The sequence below is a fragment of the Thunnus albacares genome, chromosome 19 (assembly GCF_914725855.1).
Source record: "Thunnus albacares chromosome 19, fThuAlb1.1, whole genome shotgun sequence".
Taxonomy (NCBI): domain Eukaryota; kingdom Metazoa; phylum Chordata; class Actinopteri; order Scombriformes; family Scombridae; genus Thunnus; species Thunnus albacares.
In genome coordinates this window covers 3,390,644-3,410,351 of record NC_058124.1, presented here as the reverse complement: position 1 = coordinate 3,410,351, position 19,708 = coordinate 3,390,644, and the positions used below count along the sequence as shown (strand labels likewise).

At 40.3% G+C, this 19,708-nt stretch overlaps 1 protein-coding gene across 2 annotated transcripts in view; it reads right to left on the bottom strand.

Annotated features, from left to right (window-relative positions):
• The window catches only part of thrb (thyroid hormone receptor beta), a 126,449-nt gene that overhangs the window by 50,123 nt on the left and 56,618 nt on the right, over positions 1-19,708 (bottom strand). For both annotated transcript variants that reach the window (XM_044336038.1, XM_044336039.1), the window contains exon 2: positions 5,129-5,195. The gene's annotated coding sequence lies outside the window, so the exon portion shown is untranslated. The remainder of the gene's footprint in view (positions 1-5,128; positions 5,196-19,708) is intronic.

Sequence of the window (19,708 nt, the reverse complement as noted above, 5' to 3'; positions counted from 1 at the left end):
TGCAGAAGCAGCAAATGATGCATTCACCTGTAATAAAAGTTATGGCTGTGGTTGTTTTGAAAACTGTACAAAGGGCATCAGTGCCTTATCTAAGTCTAAATGTCAGCCCTCCTGACAGTCCTCAGTGGTAATCTCATTGTGCGCAACGTCTGCCTGCATCATGAATCAACACGGACAACCGGCAGTAAACAATAGTCATAGCCTTGACCAATATGCATCTTATTTGAGGTGGCATTCAGATAAGAGTCAGTCTTGATCCGCCGACCATCATGCCTCAAGCTCTCTAATACTTAATTTACGAAGCTGCATCACACTATGCAACGTGATACAGGCTCATCAGCATGGCAACTCGTATCACAAAAAGGACAGCAGATGGTGTTTTCATTAAAGAATTCAAGCTGATAGAAGAATCAACCGATTGACTTTGTTTGGGAGTCCAGTGCACTGATCGTATTACATTAAGTTCTAATGCTGCCGGGAAAAAACACCCAGGCCAATTTCAAAAAGGCTCAGTGATACACAGGGGATATCTGGTGTGTTTTGGAAATGGCACAATGGGCCTCGTGCAAGAAGCAGTCGTATTAACAGATTTGTTCTTAAAATGCACGTTTAAGAACATTCATCAATTTGTTCTTAAAATGCACGTTTAAGAACATTCATCAATTTTCTCACAAGTTAGAATTTTCTCTAAGGTACGAATGAAATTTATGAGAGGTCCAGAAATGTCATACGTGTCATGAATAGATCACCTCTGCCTTTCTTCACAGGGGAGAAACACTTTGACTTACAATTATAATGCCCTAATCTGAATTAATTTTGAGGTTAAATATGATGCTGAAATTAACAAAAAAATTAATGTATATAAGTAAAACAAACTTAATACAGAATTTATATTCTGTTTACCATATTTCCATCATCATGCCTGCCAATTTACTGAAAGGTTTTTTAGATTTTATGATTTATGGCCATATTTTGGCTTCTACTGTTCAGTAGTTGCTAAACTTCTCTCACTGACAGCTGCCTCTGTGTCTCTATGCAGTTGTGTTGCAGCTGACAGTGTAACATCACCTGTAGACTATAATCTTTTCCTCTAATATCTCTGTAACTTTCACATGACCGCCTCCCATCACGGAGCACTTTGCTTTAGAAAGATGTTTTTTTAGCATCTAACTTAACGTCATATCATTCCATCTTTGTTTCTGTAACAGTGCAGAGCTGCTCTGATAACATGTTAGCTGGATTCATATTTGTAATTCTTTCGGGTCTCTGACTGTCATTCCTAAATTTGTTATTGTTGTGTTTGTCTTCTGATTTTTGAAAGCAGGACTTGAAAGTTAACAGCGTTTTCAGTCTTTGGGAACTTTTTGTGACTGAAACTCGCCCACAAACTGAGTAGAACATGGAGCCTTATATGGCAATTTTAGGAGTGTGGATTATGCTAATAATCACACATCTCACAAGCGCACACTTCCTCATGAACAGGTGACATTCATCAGAATGAAACAAGTGATTTACGACAAGTTCAGCCAGTTCAAAAAGTTTGTTGAATCCCACGTAGGAATTTTATTATTTTCCTCTTATTGCTTCGTGCAAGAACAAATATAAGAGAAAAATAAGAAAACATTCATGCATGAGGCCCAGTGTTTCTGTTACACTGTACACAGATATGAGCATGAGCCCTCACTGGAGACAGAGTGGGTCCAAATAATGCTCGGCGAGTGTTACGACCAATAATCCATGCACTACCGTAACGACCAGCAGAGAGAACACAGTCATGGTGTTTGACAAATGTTCTGACGGCTGGGGCTCACAATCACCTGCAGACTCATGAACGACGCTGGCGTCTAACTTATCATCATTACATTTTTTTAGCTCTAACACATTTTCCCATTCTATGTGTGCAGATGGAAGCTGTTTTGATTTCGTTCGGACATCTCCTCTGAGCAATACAGCCGGTCTGTTAGTCTTCATTTTTAATAAGCAGCCACATACAGTATATATCCCTCCTTGCAGTATATTATACACAATGCTGCTTCTGTCAGAGTTGAATTTATAATGTTATATGAGCCTTAGCAAGATGTAGCAGCTGCATTTATTTTATGATATTGGGCTCTACAAATAAAATTGACTTTATTTAACAATTAAAACAATTCAGTCATAACTTTTTGTTTCTTTCCAATTAGCTGGCATTAAATCAGTCACAGTGAGGTTTTGATGTATCAGCTGTTGCATTAAAATGTGACAGCTAGTGCTGACTGCAGCAAGATTTTCACAGCCCTCAATGAGCAGCAGAATGCGTCTATAGGGGAGGCATTTGCATTTTATGCTTTTCATAGCCGACACACTGCTCTAATACACCCATGTGACTGTCAAACTGTTAGCTAGATAGCCCTTTGATTGGAGTCTGGAGAACAAGTCCAATAACATCTTAGAACATGCTGTACCCGTGGGTCATTAAAAGCAGTCTGGTCATTTGTTTGCTAGTTATTGTGAGCAAATATGGGTTCAGAAAAATATGGAAAAAAATATTCAGATAAATGTTACAGCAGCTCAGTGTGTCTTCTGTATGATCATAATTATATTTAATTTCAATGTGATTTCAGTGTAACTTTGCAGCTTCATTATCACAGTGACAGACCCTGTAGCTGCTATTTTTACAGAGCACTTACTGGCGTAGTTACAGTTATGTGTCTAGGAGAGACCTTTTCAACATCTGGTTAGACTACATCTAAAACTGTTTATATTGATATATACTGATATTTTCCTGGTTTGGTATCTTGGAGACTCGTTGTAGAAGGAGAGGCACAGTAGAAGGTGTTGCCGATCCAACAGCTCACTGCAATCTTGTCTGCTGCTCGCCTGCTCGGAGTGGTTCAAAAGCTTTGCACACGTATGTTCCAGATTATTTTGTCACTTTGTTTGGTGAAGGCACACCCACGTAAACCACAAACCACTGTGTTCTTCGTGTTGTGCTTGTCTTTACACTTTCCAGACAGTTTTTTCTTCTGGTAATGGCATAAATTCCTGCAAGACTGAATAAAGTTTAATGAGTGATTCTTACCAGCACCTGTATCTGCAACAGAAAACATCTATTCCATCTGCAGTCTAATTGGAATGATGTTGCGCACTGTCAATACACAATTATGCATGGCAGATCTGCTGCTTAAACTGTGTGGAACCAGTACCAGACTGTCGCAAAATAACCACAGAAACCTCTGTGTTTATGTGCGCATCAAACTTTCGGTTATGAATAATTATTATGTACAGTTTCTAATGGTAAGTCAACATGTCTGGCCAAAGTGTGGCCTTTATCTCCGCGTTTTTATTTGCAATACAGGTAAACTCGTGGCTATGATGGCCAACATGTGGTAGAGATGACTGTGATCTGCTCTGCATGCTGGGTTCGTGAAATAGGGCCCTGAGTATTAACATTAATGTGGTGCAAACAGCACAAGTTGTCAGCCCATGAATGCTTTACAACATGTGATCAACTTTCTGTACAACAATCAGAACATAGACACTAAAATCCTCCATACTGTATGTCACTACCAGACTGCTGTATTACTGTCAGGTGTGCAAGGTGTCATGTTAAGGCAACTAATTCTATCTATGTAAAGTCAGACAGAAGTGAAATGTCAGTAACTGTAACTATTATTCACTATTTCGCGTCGAGCTGCTTGTAGTTTGGATTCAGTCCAATGATTGTGTTTCTAAATACAGCTGAAGCCAGAGACATTAGATTTAGTTTCTTAATTTTTGTGGCTAAATAAACTGAATGTCCGTAATTAATTTAAGGGGACCTATTATGCTTTTTTTTATTTTGCTCACATATATAATGTTACAATGTCATATGTTCATATTAAACATGGCCAAAGTGTCAAATAATGAGGTAAACATATGTAGATGTAATCCTTGTGAGCAGAAAGCACCGTCACACTGCTCTGAACACTGGGTTTCCAACGTTTTTTTCTACTTTCAGCCTGAGCTGAAGTTGGCTCATGCTTGATTTCTTTATATCGTCATCTGCTCCATGCATAGCGCGCCAGTTCACTGCTCCACTCCACTGACATTGTGACATTTTTCCATTGTGTTGGGGGTAGTCACGCTGAGCCATGACTCAATTACACAGCACTACAAAGTAAAATAAGTAGTTTACCTGTTGGAAGTGTGCTACAGCTCTTCATCAAACATCATCATCATTGTGACTGTTTCTGCTTGTACTATTCCTCCCTGCATTATTTCTGACTGATCTGCTAAACAAATATGTCCATAACAAGGCTCTGCTAATTTGGTGAGGAACACCTTTCATTTCCTGTAAATTCTTCATAACAAAAGTCTCCCAGTATTTAGTCATTTAAAAGCTTTTAATATGAAGCAGGAAATGTTGGGTTTTCATTAGCAGTAACACGTAACTCGCAAGCCATCTCTGATACAGCTGCCCTTCAGCAGGCTTTTGGAAAGCTGGCCAATCAGAACAGAGGGTCCCCTTTAACTATTACACCCCTTGTCTTACATTGTGACACTGCAGGGCTGGAGAATCAGGAGAATCATAGTGTGACTATATGATCATACTGTGTTATAAATGTCGTCCAAATGAATCATTTCAAGCTAATTGTAAATTAAAACAATCAAAATGTTGAATGAACTTTTGTTTGATCTATCAGTGGAATAAACATCACTGCACTCAATATCAATTGAATTCTTTTACATGTGTTCTTGCACTTATTTGCCATATTGGAAATAAATTTGGGAAAATATTCTTACCCATATCATGATATTGATTTTAACCAGCCCTGCGATGCCCCTGACACACACATACACAGCCTGCAGCAATCAAAGCCAAAAGGCAAAACACAGAATAAACAGACAGACCATCAGTCTGGCACATCATGATTCATCCAGGAACAGAACCACAATCTGAGCTTCATTACATTTACAACACGACTTGCATCTGCTTGAGACAATGATTATCTGTGTGTGTGTGTGTGTGTGTGTGTGCGTGCGTGTGTGTGTATGTGCGTGCCTTGGCCACAGCAGGGAGGTCTAGTGGAGAGAAAGCACTGTGTATTGGCATTCTGCAAACTGAAGGACTCTGGCTGTGTGGAATTGAGCAACATGAAGGTCTTACCAGAGGAAGTAGTGAAGTCTGACTCCAGGCAGCGCTGAGGAGCTGCTGAGCTCCCCGAGAGAAACACCTAAACACACATACACACACACACACACACACACAGAGAGCAAGGTCAGACTAATGAGTAACCAAGATGAAAGTCACAGTCCAGCTATGAAAAGCAGTAGGTCCTCAGGAAGGATAGAAACCATTGCAACCTTGTTGCCATGGCATAAAACATTTAACCGAGGCACTGAGTGGGTTTTAAAGTTTAAAAGCTTCTCACTGGTGATGGAAAATATATTAAAACACACCTACAATCCAGGTATCTTTCTATGTTTTCATCACCTCTTTGAATTACAGCAGAACAGATTTAAGAGAAATAAAGAAGTCACAGAGAAGCCGCAACATCAGTTTTAACACCATTTGTGCTCAGTCTGTGTGGCAGGATGCAGTCAGAACACTACATCCGGGTAAGATGACCTATATGCAACATTACTCCCAACAAAGCAACTCCCACAGCGGCTTTAAAATGCGCTTAACCTCTGGTGGTTGCCACATGTGGTTATGACCACAAATGCTTCCCCCAATGCTTTCATGCTGCAGTAAGGGCAAAAAAAAAATATCCCAGTATACATTTCTTTTCCCATTTAGATGGGCGGCCCTTAAAATGAGTCAATATATCTTTTTTTGTGTGTCAGCCCCCGAAGCAAAGGACGGCATTTTTTTTTTAAGAGGAAAACGGCCATAAATAAAACAAGAGTAACAAAACAACATGTGCAGGGAGGCAGAAACGAATGCTCGGCTTTGACTTGGAAGTCTGGTGTTTTGCCAAAAAATCATTAGAAGTCATGTGAAGTTCATGGTGAAAAGAAAGAAAGAAAGAAAGAAAGAGAAAAAACATTAGTCGGTTTAATTATCATGAGAGCGAGAAAGGAAAGCATTTGTTTATGTCATTAATTCAGTGGCAGGACAGGGCTGGTCATCTCTCTCCGACAGACAGTAATCACTTGTAATAAGACTTAATGGCCACTCTAATGGGAATGGTTTTCCTCCCTCCGTGCTCTGTCTGCAGCACTTTTTTTTTTTTTTTTTTTTTTTTTTTAACATACTTGTCCACACACACAAACAAAGAGTGAGCAAGCGTGCACGTTCGCACCACCTTTCGGGGGAAATGTAAAGCTGCACTCGCATCTGAAAGGGAATAATTGCTTTAATAACACTGTCTATCAATAACAATACAACATAATCAAGTCCTGTTAATCCGTAATGCTAATTGACATGTTTGCTTGGTTCATATTATCTTCAGATCTCATTTACATTCATTCATCTGTAGAGGATTGGTTGCTCCGCTCAGGCTCAGCTGGTTAAAGCTCTGCTCCGTTGCCTCCCGCTCATCAGCGCTTATGTTACAATAAAGCCAAACACACACTTTATATTCCTCATTAAAGAAAAGGTCTGATTTATTACAACATAGGTCTTATTTTAGTAGTTCTTACCATTAGTTGTTGGTTACGAGGCTATAATTTCCACTTGGGAGGGAAACTGCAAAATCCTATTTTAGTTTAATTTACTAGTCCATCAAAAAAAATTTTATACGTTTTTTTTTTGCCCTGGGTTTCGCTGCTAAGGCAACATATCCTGCCCTTGGGGCTGTATGCTGCCTGTGAGGAAGCCTGCAGATACTAGCTGTTGATCCATATGAGCCAGAAGATCAACCTTCTCAGCATTAATGTTATAACAGCCACAACAGCCAGACTACACAAACTAAAACAACTTAAATATATATTCAATTGTTGTGTTAAATACACCATTTGGAGGATGTGGTTTTATATTGTTTGTTTCCCATTGTTTCAAATCACATCAGTTCCAGCGGGCTAAGACAACAACAACTTAGCTACATTATTATTCTCTTTGCTAAACATGTCACGCTGATGTCATGCTTCTCCTTTTCTTTGCTGTGTCATGATATGTTTTTGCCCAAAGGAGGAAAAATACTAAAAATATCTCCTACCAACAAGTGATTTTGGATTGTGATGCTATCACCCAGACAGAAATGTGTGTGTATGTGTGTGTGTGTTTTAGTGAGGAGAGACACAAGGGGAGTGAGATGAAAAGAAAGTGTGTGAGTGTCTGAGAGAGTTGTGAAAAAAAAAAAAAAAAAACACCCACTCAGTTTCCATGGTGATTTGAGTTATATTTGACAATGTGACGCACATTTTCAGCATCTTCATCTCCTCCAGTGCAGTAAGATAAATGTACGAATGGCTTGTGCTGAAGAAATGTGAGATAAAAATGACATTGAGGAGCTTCTCCTGGGCCTGAGGAGAGTCTTGAACAGACGTTCAGATGACTGTCGACAGGCTGTAAATAGTGAAGTGAAGGCAGGGCTGGGGGGGGGGGGGGGCTGGGTAGCGCACAGCTCCTCCTCAGTATTTTCCTCTGGGGGGTGTGTCAAGTGGTCTGTGGGAAACTTAATGAATGCAAGGCTTTCTTGTGCCCGTGATCCCAACTCCCCACTTCATGTTTCCAGCGTGATTAGTACCGTGTACTTAGCCTCTGATTACTTTGTTATTAACTCCATGAAATGAGTACTGTGCCTTCATGGTACTGCAACAAACTATGTGAATCTGATACTTGAAGACGCAATGATGTAGTCTCCAGCAATGCAGGCGCTGATGTTAATAGGCTTTTACGGCTCATAAACATTGAAGCGAACGACAAAGTGACGCTGTTATTCCAGTGTGTCCGTTGACTCTCTGCTCATATTAACTCGAGTAGATCCGGGGATCACCCTTGTCCTCTTTTCTGCAGCGAGAGGCGTCACTATCTAGTTGTTTGCAACTGTAACTTTTTGCACACTTGTGTTACTGTTGTGCTTCAGGCACCTGACGTGCTTTCTGTGGTTTTTTAGAGGAACAGCCTAAGCGCCGCAGGTTACAGAATGTTCAACATGACTGCAGATTTTCTTGTCTGTCCAATCAGGTAAAAACATGCACAAGGCGTGCTTCTGTTTAACTGGAACTGAGGAGAGATCACAAGCGGATATTTATTTAATACTTTGTTTCAGCAGAGAGAGAATATCACGATAAACACAGAGTTGTTGGGTTGAGTCATTCAATAAATCGGTATTTTCCCTACAGAGTAATTCTGGTGCAGCATAAAAGACATGAGAGAGACATGCTGTACATATGACAACAACAAAAAGAATTTAAGTAGGATTTAGCAGGTACAACAATAAAAGGTGGACTGCAGTTAGCGGTCAATGCCTTACGAATGAAGGAGCCTTTATCTCTGGAGCTCCTGAGCCTAGGGACCCTACGCCTCCACCCAGAGGGCAGAAGGTGGTGTAGGGTGAAACGGGATATGAGCTTCTCAGCCATGACATGTGCTTGTATGGTATTAAAAGTGGAGGAGAAGTCGACAAATAGGAGGCAAGTGTGAGTTTTTTCTTGCTCAAGCTGGTTGTAAAGGAAGTTAAGTAAAGTGAGTGTGGCATCCTCCACCCTCTTATTGCTTCTATAGGTGAACTGGATGGGGCCCAGTATGGCTTCCGTTCTGTTAGTGATGACAGATGTGACAATTCTCTCAAAACATTTCATCAGTTGATATGTGAGAGCAACTGGTCTATAGTCGTTCAGTTCTATAGCAAACTTTTTTTTTTTTGCAATGGGAGTGACAGTAGCTTTTTTCCAGAGCCCTCCATAAATTCAGAGAGGTCTGTAATATGTGGTTTGTCATGTTACAAAGTTGGCCGGCACAGATTCTCTAATGGATGGCAATATTACGTAATATTGTTAATTAGGACAGTGACTGACAGCAGCTGACTTTGTGGTAACCGTGCTTGTCATTAGTCGCAACAGAAAATATTATGTAACTCTGCCCTGTGCTATGATCTAAACCAAATTCTATTCCTTGTTTTGCTGGTAACACATCACTTTCCCAGTCCTCATAAACATTTAATTAATATTTTATAACACACTGTAATGTAGTTATGAGCACATTTTTAAGTGTTTATTAATGTACAGCATTTGTCAGCAATCATAACTTCTCCTATGAAGACATATTTTATATTACTACAACTGAGTTTTACTATATTATCATGCCTGTTCAGTTTATACAGCATCCTCCACTTATAGTTAATAATTCTCTCTTTAAAAAAGGGGAGGAAAAAAAAGGGAAAAAAATGGAAAGATCCTTGCTTCTGATGGAGCGAAAATAGAACACTTTATCCTCCTTCCAGATCCAAGACCAGTATCTTGGTCAAGGACGGGGAGGTTTTGGTGTGGGAGGAAAGTGCAGCACTTAAGGAAACCATGGGAATGTAACGGAGGATCATATTAACCTCATAGTACCATCACTCCATACAGAAACATCCCACTCAGGATTACAGCAGGGCCTTACATGACCATGGTTATGGGGTCAAATGGGAGCTTTTTTGAAAATGTGAACACCATACAGATGTTGGTGAGCTGTAATTCATGCTTGACAAAGGCAATGGAGCGTGTATATGGTGAAGAAGTACATGTCGTAAAAGGCGTTGCGTTGATGTGTTCACCTGCAGCTTGTTATCTAACCGTCGTTCTGTAGCTGCATTCATTACAACGTCTCAAACTGATCTGAACAGAACATTCAAACTGAACAGTGACAATTACAATGCAAGCATATAATGTGGTGTTCAGTTTGCATCAACAGTGGCCATAAAGCAGCGGTGTTTATTACAGTTCTAATATCATAAAGTTAGAACATAAAGGCAGCAGTGAAACTACACGTCGCTAACGTCTCCCGTCATTTCAGACAGCTGACGTTCCTCACCTGTCCTGTAGCTGCCCTCAGTGTGTTCCCGCCAATCCCAGTCACCCATACACACACACATATATATATATGGGTGGTAGTGGTGTACTGGAGTGCATTATATTGAAGATTTGAATGGTGTTTCTAATATTTTGTCCACTCCATTAACATACATAAACAAATCACTTATCGATTATTAAAATAGTTGCTGATTAATTTTCTGTCAACTGACTCATTTATTTCTCAACTAACTGTTGCAGCTCTTCTTCTAATCTACAAAACATATCTGTAATGTGTTCATTATTATTATTATTATTGTTTAGGGTTGTAGTCAACCTAAGGAAATCTATTATTGTTATTGTTATGCTGCTATGACTGTGCCATGTTGCCAGATGCTCTGCTTTGCATAGCTTCGGTATGTATGGTGGAATTAACAGCAGCAGTATTTTATTGATAATATGGTGATAAGATTTTTACAGTTATGTCTTGTGATGTGTCAACAATATTACAGCAGATATTGTTGCTGTATTATAGTTTTCCTGTTGCTCTGCGTGCTTTGTGCAGTCTTGAGAAGGCTTATTTTGTTGTTATTGTTGTCTTTATCTCATCTCGCTGTCTCTTGTGTGCAGCGTCTGACGTGCTTGTCAGATGGTGGAAATTCCCAATTAAACTTGTCACTGACGGGGGCTTCTTCTAAAAAGACTGAAGATGGAACAAACCTGGCAACACATAACCCTGATTTTTTAACCTTTACAGTGAGAAGGGATCACATACTGAATGACTAAATAAATACAGTAGACATCACAATGAACAACAAGTAGATTAGAGGTCAGTCTCTAGGCAACTCCTCCCCCCAAACCCAGAGACTAAACAAACCCTTGTGTGTAACATTAGCAAAACAGAAACGGACACCCGTCAATAAACAACGTGCTGTTTTCATTCTGTTTGCACTGAAAAGGCAGAGAAAGGGAGGAAAAAAACAGCCAGAGAGATGTGAGCGACGAGGACTGTGAACTGTGCGCGGCTCAGATAACGAGTTGGGTCGGACTTTATGAGGATCAAGCAGAAAAGACTTTTAGAAGCGTTTGAGAAAGAGAGACAACACACAGGGCTGTTAAGACACTAGCCTTCCAGCAAGCTGCGCCTTCAAGAGAGCGGAGCTAACGCGGGCGAACACACAGGTAAAAGATAACTGACATAATTAGTCTGAGTCAAGGACCACTCTGAGCTGTCATCACCCGGAGGAAACAGCTGACACCACAGTCAGTCAGAGCCGTAGACGCTACTAGTAGTGATGCTACAAAGTGATGAATAAACAGTCTGTAAAAATATCTCCTTTCTTATTGGTTTCTGAAGCCGCTGTTCAAACGCTGTTCAAATGTGATTATCTGATGTTGATCATATTGTGCTAATGTCAGAGGAAAAGCTCAAGTTCCACTTACTAGCGTTTTCCAGAGCTTTCAACCACATATCAATGTAATCAGTTTGCTGAAAGCTCTATCTTGCTCCCCCCCCTAAAAAGATTTGCAAACTTTACCTGCTGATGAAGACCATGTGATAAAGGCTGCAAGGCCCTGGAATAAGCTAGTAAGTTGACCTTGAGTTGGGATTGTTTTGTCAAATTTTGCATGGTTTTATGACTGATACCGTTAAAGCACAGTAAATGATAACACCGGATTAAAGGCTGCCACTTACAATTATTTGCGTTATCGATTATTCTTTTGATTAAATCAGTTGATTGTTGCTTGTTCTGTCCGATCGACAGCGCCAAACCGAGACAAACACGCTCATTTTTAAAGACTAAATGACAAATCATCCAATCCGATCAATAATCAACAGATTAGTCGACAATAAAAATAACTGTCAAAATGAGAAAGCGGGAAATCCTCACATTTCAGAAGCTGGAGCCAGAGAATGTTTGGCATTTTGGCTTCATAAATGAAAATGTGTGTGTGTGTGTGTGTGTGTGTGTGTGTGTGTGTGTGTGCGTGCATGTGGATTACTGTCGGGGGCAGCAGAGACATACAGGTTAACATTATGAATATACTCTATGTGAAGAATAATAATGTGACACATAACAATGCTGCAGATAAACACTGACAAAATATCTCAATTTCATGCATCTCTCGCCTTTCTAACATCACCACCTTACACACACACACACACACACACACACACACACACGCCTCCCTTCCAGCCTGATAGTTGCTGCTTTTTGCCTGTATGAGCGAGTATGGGTCACATCAGGACAATGCGCCGGCTCGCAGACTCTGTTTGCAGCAAGTTTTTTTTTTCCCCTTTTTTTTTTCAGCCTCATGGACACTATTTCAGAGCCAGAGTGGAAAAAAAGCAAAGAAAGGAGGGTGAAAAAAAAAAAAAAAAGCCCTTTTCAAATTGATGACAGCAGTGGTGCTGAGGGAAACCATTGAAAGGGGTATATAAAGCAGCATCATAGCGTCTGCCTGTCCTCCTCCCCCCCCCCCCCCTCCTCCTCCTCCTCTCTCCCGACATCAAAAGTGTGCGCCCATCCTGAGCAGAGCTCCAGATCGCTGCAGTGCATGCTGGGTAAGAGAGGACAACTCAGGACACATGCAGGGACTTTAAGGATACTGCAGTAAGCTGTTCACAATGAAAAAAAAAAAAGAGAGGGGGGGGATGCAGAGAGGGAGGGCGGGAGGCGAAGGGAGGGGAACGAGACAAAAATACTGTCAGGATCAGTGAAGGATGGAGGAATTCAACATTTCATCCTGACAAACACTCAGAGATTCTCTTTTAACTGTTTATGTCGTTATATCTGCATCAACACACTGACAGGAAAATGCTGTTTTGCCCGACTGTGCCCGACTGAGTCCGAGAGCTTAATATGAAGGTTAAGCTTTTACATATTTTAATAGGAGCATCTGGTTCATTGTGAGAAGAAGCCTCATCATCTCTCAAAGCTGATGTATGGACACATGAAATGCTAGATGAAAGGATTATGTGTCTCAGATTAGCAGTTTGAGATTTTTTTTAAATGGTTAATTAACGCTGCATGTAATCAAACTGAAGAGGTTGTTAATTATTAATAGTCAATTTTGATTTTATTTATTACTTTTTTGATGAATCGATTCATGATTGCGTGTGTAAAATAGTGCCTGTCACGAGAGAGCAGAGCCTGTGGTGACATCTACAACATCCTCCTAGCAACTAAAGCATGATTCATGTTTTTCTGGTTATGTTTGGGGAAACTCACAGCACTTGGATGAAGTTACATTGTGGTGTTGTAGTATTGAAAACATCAGTACTGACATGAGACAGGACGTGTTCAATTTTTCAATATTTGACCGAAGTTACACCCACCGTCCACCTCGACCTCCTCCTCGTGACTTGTACATGAACGTTTTCTGGATTGAAAAAACATCACCGGTGATGTTAATTCACGTAGAGAATAAGTTGTCTCTAAAACAATTGTGGCAAAAACTGTTTAGTAATACATACACGTACAGAGACAGAGTTGACTCAACATTGCTCTGTGGAGCTTTGGGGATTTGTTTGGGAGGTGTACAGACGGTGAGGGGGCTGGACAGCAGGGGGGATGACTGGAGGGGTTGTTGTTGGATATAAACTCAAAAATGATAAATATAGTGTTAAAAAGGCACCAAAAACAGACACAGACACAGTGAGAGCAACACATACTTTCAAAAAAACATAAATCGCACTGTGCCGAAGATGTGCGATGAAAGACAAGCCAGTATGCTGGTTAAAAATCCTCAACTCATTCAGGGTCATCATTCTAAACATGACAAAGAAAAGCAGTTAACAGTATGCAGAGTGCACTTTAAACACTGATCTGAGAAAGAAGATGAAGTACAAAAAAAAGAGATTAAGATTGAAAGATTAAAAAAATAACTATTTTAAAAATGTGGTACCTCTTTTTGTCTTTACAGCATCTCTGTATCCATCTAACCTGGGTCACACAGTTTTAGCCTGGCAGCGATGTTAACACTGACCTTGCATATTGTGCCAACTCTTCCTCCCCCACTGGCTTTCAACTGTTCGGCACCGCTGCGACCGCCACAGCAATGACATAGAAACGTCTGTGGGATGATACTGTGTGAAATCCTGACCCCTGCTCGACCTCCATGTGTGTACAGCGGCATTTGAAGTGTGTTAGTGTGTGAATTAGTTTCACCATGGGTGCTGAGAGTGTATGCTAACAGCGGACAGGGAGCGCTACAGGGAATATGTGTTCACATAGCCTGTGTCACCACTGATCAGCTGCCGCTGCTTCCTGCCAGATGTGACAGCAAGGGCTGCCAGCTTCCAGGCTGAGGCCAGGCTGGGTGGGGGTCCCCCTGCAGCCCTGCAGCAGACCCACAGGACTGCAGCTACCTGCTCTGCACCCAGCTCAGCACAGTCACGCCATTAAAGGTGTTTTTACACATCATCATATCACTGTCAAATTAACTCTCAGACATTAATATCATTACTATGAACAACTGAGAATATGGTTCAGCTTGTATCCCACGCCTTTGGATTTGGAAGGTGAATTAAAACGACAATAATATTATATTGTATCTAGCATGTCTGCCAGGGTTGCAAATAGTACCCAGAGTCCAAGGAGATGTTTTCAAATGTTTTACTTTATCTGACAAACAGTCTGCAGATATTCCGTTTACAATCAGATGAAACAGAGACGAAAATCCACACATTTGATAGAGTGAAACCACTGAATGTTTGGTATTTTACTTAATAAATGACCATCAATTATCAAAATTGTTCATACATTTTCCGCAATCGACAAATTGTTTCAGTATTAACAGACTTTTTTACGACAATTTGACTTGTCATAGCAGGAAAATCGCAGGTGCTACTGATAACATTAATGACGGCTCTGTTCTTTTCAAGAGTCCCCATAAACCATGACAGTGAGAAATTGGACCAGTGTGTACAATACCAGGACCCTGAAACTGAAGCAGCTAAATAATTCATTGGATAATTTATACCTGTGACATGTCAAAACATTTTCTGTGTCTTCTGTTTGTATACTTCAACTACAATAGTGACTTCATATGATAGCAAATAATGTCTGGTAAAAACTTCACTACAGACGTACAGTATAGACGACTATTTTTATTAATTATCCAGTGCTACACCTAGTAAACTGCAAAGCAAGAACACACTAACAGCACACAATTCAATGGGCTTTTCTCACAAAAACAGCAGCATTAAAGGGTGTTCAGGTTGAAAACAGACCTGCATTTTTTGAAGCTACTTGCTCAATCTGAATTTGAAGAACAGCGCCCTCTTTCTGTTTTCTGCAATACAGAAATTCAGCAGATTACTTGCCAAATATGAGAGCTCTGTAGCTAATGATGTAAAATGCATTAAAATGCACATGGCAATTATTTATTGATTAAAATGTAACAGTAATGTATTATAAAGTCATGAAATGTTGCCCATTGGTGTGTGTCTATGATTCAATTTAAAAATCTGAATGAAATTAGGTTACAATATCTTGAGGTGATTTTATGTTATAAATAGTAGTAGTTATTTTACATTTTTTGGCACATTTGAAGCATATATTTTCTAACCAATATGATACACATTAACACTATTCTTTCACGACATCATTCATTTATGATGCTTTACAAAACCTAATAAAACTAACCTCAAAAGCTGTCATCTAAACAGTGACCAAGATCTATCTGTTTGAAAGATAACCATGTGGTGACGTTTAGCGCCGAAGCACATCCACCTCATCCAACCTCACGAACCTTGTTGTTCAACTGTCCCATGCATAATAAAAGCCTTTTTTATGGTCGTATGAAAATGAGATGGCACATTCGAAAATCTAATTCTCATTGTTCTACTGTCAGAGAGCCTGTTAGGTCACTTTAACACTTGCTGATGGAAACTCATTCACATTTGCATTTCTTTTTTTTTTTTTTTTTTTTTTTTTGGAGCATGTGAAAACCCTGGCTGAAATAAATAAACATTTAACTGATGTGACTGATCTGGTTCGATCCTGTTCCAGCATCTATTTGCATTACACTGGCAGGTAAGGTTTAGTATGCCTGTATTTATACCACACTACCATTCTCTTGATATTAAAGGGTTCAATATGCTTCAAACAAACTTGTTAGTGAGGTGTCATACAAACATGTCTTAAGACATACATGTTCACAGCTGTTCCAAAGGTGAGACACAATACTTTTGGACATTCTCTCCTGGAGGATATTCATCACGAAGAGTGATGGAGGTAGTTGTGTGAGGGAGAGTTCAAATCTTCCATACTTTTTCACTACTCAAACCTGGCCAATCAGTGCGTAAAGTAATCATTCTTCATGCAATTGTTGGTTCTGGACAGTTATAATACTTGTCGGTTGCAAGGAGGGGACGAGGGATTTAACATGATATTTGACAATCTGACAAGCACTTCTTTTGATGACGCCTTAAGGACCCACAAACTCATTTGTATTGGCTGATAATGTTCTTCACAGTCAAACTGGAATTACGGAAAAACCAGTCAGCACAATAAGGCCTGCATGTATCACATTTCTGTCAGTGCTCCCCAGCTGTACAGAGCAATAATTCCTAGTAGTATAATGAATAAATGAACCCAAGTGGCTAACTACTGTAGTAGTGACAGTGTTTGCTACAGATCTGATGGTGCTGACTGAAACTCCACATATAGTATGAAACAGCTTCCTGCATCACAATCCCTGTCTCCTGACAGCCCACAACCATATATACAAAAAAAAGTTACAACTAATGTTACTGTTCACAGCTGGAAAGAAAGACTCTAATTCTCATCTATAATGTCACAAGAGAGACAGGATGAAGACTTCAGCATCACAACATAGAGAGAAGTGGTATCAACATCATAGTACAGAGCAGCGTACAAAAAAAACACAAACTACGTCCAATAGCAAACCGCAGGTTGAATAAACCATTCAGACATAAAAACCTACCAAGCCTGCCAGAAGATTTTTCACTATAACTTTAGACTTCCCAGAAGATACCAGTATCATGTTTTATAACATTTTATAGTGAGTTATGTAAAGAGCGAGCCTTGTTCAGCTCTGACTTTAAGGACCTCTGCTGCAGTGATTTAACAGTCATGTATAAGAGATATTGCTGACAGATAGACCGACTGCACACCCAGAATGTCTGCATACAAGATTACTGTATTCCTGAATTGCATACGGAGATGCATTTCAACAGCTTATCCCAGAAAAGACCTTAAGTGAGGTATTATCTCTCATTCAGAACAGTACGTAAACACAATCCCTGAAAGCACAATGTGCATTATACGATATCTGAGCAATAACACAATGTAGTCTAGCGATATTATGGAGCTTTGTTGGAAATGAAATTGGAAAGCTGTATTGTAATTCAGCCCCATTATGTGGCTGTTTGTGTGCGGTCTATGACGTTGAAGGAACAGACTGCTTCGTGGCGGCTCTGCATGGGGAGGGATTTGCAACCTGGATGCGACAACAACACTGGTTTCAAGAAGTGACCTTTAGACCCCTGCCTTCCTTCAATCCCTGCTGACCCCCGTTTCAGAAACTAAATATTTCAACTATAAAAGCTATTTTCGTCCATTCATCTGAGCTGTGATTATTCTTTTATGAGTTACTAACAAGATCAATAAAAGTGCACTTAGACACATTAAAAATGTTGTTAAAACTATGCACTGTGAATTCCTCGCCATGCACCTCAAAGTAGAGCCTATTCATAAAACACACTGCACAGTATAAGCATGTCATTGTTAGAAAGTCCTCCATATAGTCTCAGAACAAATGTTTAACACTTCAAGTGTTATTCAATGGCCCACCATAAAGATAATACAGTGTATAATAAAGGGAGTGAGCTTTACACACAAGATCTAAATTCAGACAGCTATAAACCAGTTAAGGCGGGGATTGGGAAGCTTTTTCCTCCCACTGGTTTTGCAGCACTGTCCAGTTCTCTACAGTAAACACTAGGTTTACCCAGACAGGCAGGCAGTCAGGGCTGGGAAGGGAAGAGAAGGGGAGGATAGAGGCAAGACGGGTACCAGGCTGCCAGAACCATGGCAAGGTATTGGATGAACAAGATGTTTCTTGGCAGACGTGCAGGAAGCTGTTTGCTGCAGCATTCCAAGCAGTAAAATCACAGAGACATACAAGAAAACAAAGAGAAAGAAGGAAAAAATAAGTCAAATAAAAAATGAGAAACTCATGTGGAGATCATTTTGCTGAAAAAGAAAACTAGAGCGTCTAAATGTAACTCGAGACATCAACACAAACCCTCCTAATAAGGCTGCTCTGATAGTTACAGGACTCAAAGAGTGTCAAAGCCTGCCTAACTGCAAATAGGTCAGTAATGGGCACCCTAGGATTTTCTCCAAAACTCCTCCTCTGATTGGTCGGTTTCCACGTCTCTGGGGCAGAAACCTGGATACCACGCTGGCACAACCCTTGCTAGCTAGGAACCCTGCCAGGTTTTAGGAGAACCCCACCCTCCGCCCCCCCACCCATCCACCCACCCAAACACATGCACACACTCAGTTAAAACCCTAACATTACACAGCATTATGTGTATGCCGAATGGCCAAAATACCCCACATACATCCAGACAGTGAGACCTCCAGCCACCCTGCATTCGTAGCATACATGCAAGCATGAAAACATGGTGATGTCACATCAGGCTAAAACCAGAGGCTGAATTCCTTGGATTCTGAAGGCATAAAGATTTGGCGGGTGGTCAGCTTTTTATGTGTACACATGGGCTCATCTCCACCCAACAGCTGAAGCCACGAGGCTCAAGGCTCTGGAAGATTGATTTCACTGACCCTGAACAGTATACATGGCTTTTCCCAACAGCTGGACAGGGACAGGCACGGCTCTAAACACTTATAGCTGTTCACACTGTTCTCTTGTGAAAACCTATTAAAGGATAATTCCAGTTAATTACAATTCATTGTTATAGCTTTGGACATTATTTCTATCAATAACAACACCACTGGGCCCATCAAGGTAATAGCTGACATCTGGAAACATGGCGACGTCACTACAAAGAAGTTCAATAAGACAAGAAACATGAACAGTCAGTCAGATTGTACACAAACCCCAAGGTTAGCAAACTTATTTGGAAGAAAAATACAAAGGTGAAGGGTAAAATTACTATCCAAACTGTCTGTAAACATCCATCACAGGTTACACAATGACCTCTTGGTTCAACTTTGACCTACTGCAGTTTTCAATGAGGGATTATTACCAACATTACAGGTGTGCTCACGTTTCATGTTGTTCTGGTCACATTAGTAAAGAGTTCAACTTTGGTGAACTTGACAAGCAAATTCATGCTGTTGACCAATAACAAACCATCTGAACAGTCCTAACCTTTATGGGAACACGCAGGCAGACAGGCCAAAACAGCCACTACAGCTTATCAGCTGTGTTGCACTATTCACTGATAAAGAACCCTGCTCTGCCGGCTGCACAGAAGGAAAAGGCTCCAACTGCAGACCTCATGTCAGAGGACTGCAGGTTTGCAAGCCAATGGGAAGAAAGGGTCCCCAGACATGAGGTGTGTCACTTCCGTTAGCGGTCTTTTGTTTAAAGGTCTATTTTAGGAGATCTGAAAATGGTCATATTTCTCTCTTTGCTTGAGAGAGTTAACATATATATTTTTTTTTTGATCAGGTAAAACTAAATATTTGTTTTTCTTTTGTGTTAAGTGTGAAAGAAATACTAAATTGCTTAAAAATATACAACCTGTTTGACGTTATATCAAGTTCAGGTGACATTAGCCTGTTGTCAGCCTGTTAGTGACTTA